Source organism: Arachis ipaensis, chromosome B08, assembly GCF_000816755.2.
Source record: "Arachis ipaensis cultivar K30076 chromosome B08, Araip1.1, whole genome shotgun sequence".
In the NCBI taxonomy this organism is placed as follows: domain Eukaryota; kingdom Viridiplantae; phylum Streptophyta; class Magnoliopsida; order Fabales; family Fabaceae; genus Arachis; species Arachis ipaensis.
The window spans coordinates 120,463,904-120,466,409 of NC_029792.2; the positions used below are offsets into that span (position 1 = coordinate 120,463,904).

The window sequence follows — 2,506 nt, forward strand, 5'->3', positions numbered from 1 at the left end:
TAATAATTAAGTATTGCACCAAACTTTGATCAAAATCTAAAAAAAATATATGCAATATTGATACCAAACTTTAGTGTTCGACTTTTCGGTGTCTATAATTTGCTTCTTGTCCTGTATTCTGTTGATGATTGTAATGCTTGAAACTTGATTTCCTAAATTTTAGGACTACAGATAGAGCTTTTCCCGCGAATCAATTTGGGATCATGAACCTATTATTACTGCTTTATAAGAACAGTGGATTCTCTTAATTAATTTTTGTTGTCTATGTAATATGGTTATGTATAGACACACACAATTGATATTATGATAGTAGAAAACTTTTATCATTAAGTTAATTTAAATTTAGAATTTAATTTTGTTGTGGAACTTAGATTAGTAATTAGTGGGATTCACATATTTGTACCAATGATAAAACATAAAGTATACATTTTAAAAAGGTCAAGGAGATTTTTTTTTTTAAATAAATGAAAAGGTTTATTTCCACTTTAAAATGTACTTCTATACATATTAATGTTTTTTGTTTAACTTTTGAAAGAAATAATCATCATTAACCGCGTCTCACAGATTAAGAAATATTCCTCTTATATGTGTGTGCTAATGAGTAAAAGATTAAGATAAATATTTGTATATTTTTAGACTATATTTAATAAAAATTTCAAGAAAACTTATAATGATGATGAAAGAAAATTCTCACCCCTATGTCACTGTACCCAAATTATGAAGAATAAGATATTTGCTATAGATTAGGGTCATCATTGAGCTTATCTTTTCCGGTAGAAAGGTAAAACCATTACAGATTCTCCCCCATAATGATTAACATCAATCCATTAGTTTTCTAATATTTAATATGTGTAATAATAAGGAGGGTTTAGCTATCATATATGTCCTGAAAACCTATATTAAAACAATTAATCTCCACGTATAAGTTTTTTTTGTTATACAAGTCTTATAAGTCCTGAAAATTTTTTACCTCTAAAATGCATCTCTTCTGGCACGTCTAGTTCACGCACTTCCTTAACAAATTTTCAATCAATCAACGCGTGAATATCTAACTTCTTCTTTCGAAAGGATTTTGTTTCCTTTTTCAAATTTCTTCTGCGTTTTCTTACATTTTCTCTTCGATCTCTTTTGTGTGTTTCTCTCTGCATTTTCCTTCGCCGTTTACGTGTGTTTCTCTCTCTGTTCTCTTTTTTCGTTTTTTTCGATTTCCATTGTTTTTGAAATCAAGCTCTGAAATCATTTTGAAGATAATAGATGATTCAACTTCAGATTGTCAGCTAAATCAAAGCGAAGTGGATTTTGAATTTGAATCCAATGAAGTTCCTGAAATATGGTTTAATTCAGTTAATATTTTTGTTAGTAGTTTATGATTGTGGGGCTGAATAATGTTTTAAACCTTGCCTGTAAAATTTGCTATTCATTGTTCGTTGTTTAAATTAAATGTAATGGACTAGTTCTGATGAATTTTCTGCATTTTATATCAGACTTTAGGCTTGTAAATCAGAAATATTTGGGTGTATTTACAGTTTATGACTTTTTATCTGACCGAGGGTGAATTGTCTTATTCTTTTAGTTGAATTAGTTGAATTGTTTTAGTTTTTGTTTGATGATGATTCATGAATCTGATTTTTGTCATTTTTGATGATGGTATTATAGTTGTATTTACATTCTATAGTTTATGCTTGTTTTGATATGGTGTATTTGGACTTTTTGGGTGTATTTTGCAGCCGCTCTGTGATGTTGATGAGCAGTTTGTTCTCAAGGTTGGGATGACTTTTAACATCCTTGAAGATGCTGCAAAATTCTACAAGGATTATTCAAAAGCTGCAGGTTTTTCTACAAGAGTTCAGAGAACAAATAAGAAGGGAAACAAAATTAAGAATCAATTGATTACATGTAGTAGAGATGGGAAATGAAAACCGAAAATATCTCCGACGAAGAAGACAAACCCCTCAGCAGGATTAAATTGTCCTGCAAGAATTTATATACACATATTGAAGGATATCGGTGTTTGGATCATTTCCAAGGTTGTGTTGCATCATTCACATCCTTGCTGTGCAAATCAAGCAGAGATGCTTAAACAGCATAGGAAACTAAGCATTTTCGTGCGTCGTACAATAGAGAATAACGAGGAAGCTGGTATCAGACCAAGCAAAACTTACCAATTATTTGTGGCAACAGCTGGGAGTCACCGGGAGTTAAATTTTATCGAAAAAGACGTGAGAAATTACATCACGAGAGAAGTGCGGAATGTTTCGGAACTAGACGATGCAAAAGAATTCAGGAAATACTTATTAAGAATGAAAGAGAAGAATCAGAATTTCTTTTTCGAGCTTGAACTCGAGGACGATCAGTCGATTAAACTTGCTTTTTGGGCCGACGCAAGGAGCAGGGCTGCCTGTGAGTATTTTGGAGATGTTATTTCATTCGACACCACCTAAAATACAAACAGGTAATATGCTGTTCTGGTTTATGATGCTGAATTAATGTTGTTTTATAAATCTGC

General features: G+C 31.4%; 1 long non-coding RNA gene across 1 annotated transcript in view; it reads left to right on the top strand.

Annotated features, from left to right (window-relative positions):
* The window catches only part of LOC110265756, a 23,297-nt gene extending 21,409 nt beyond the window's left edge, over positions 1 to 1,888 (top strand). Inside the window, exon 5 of the long non-coding RNA XR_002352060.1 lies at positions 1,752 to 1,888. This is a non-coding gene — a long non-coding RNA (uncharacterized LOC110265756). The remainder of the gene's footprint in view (positions 1 to 1,751) is intronic.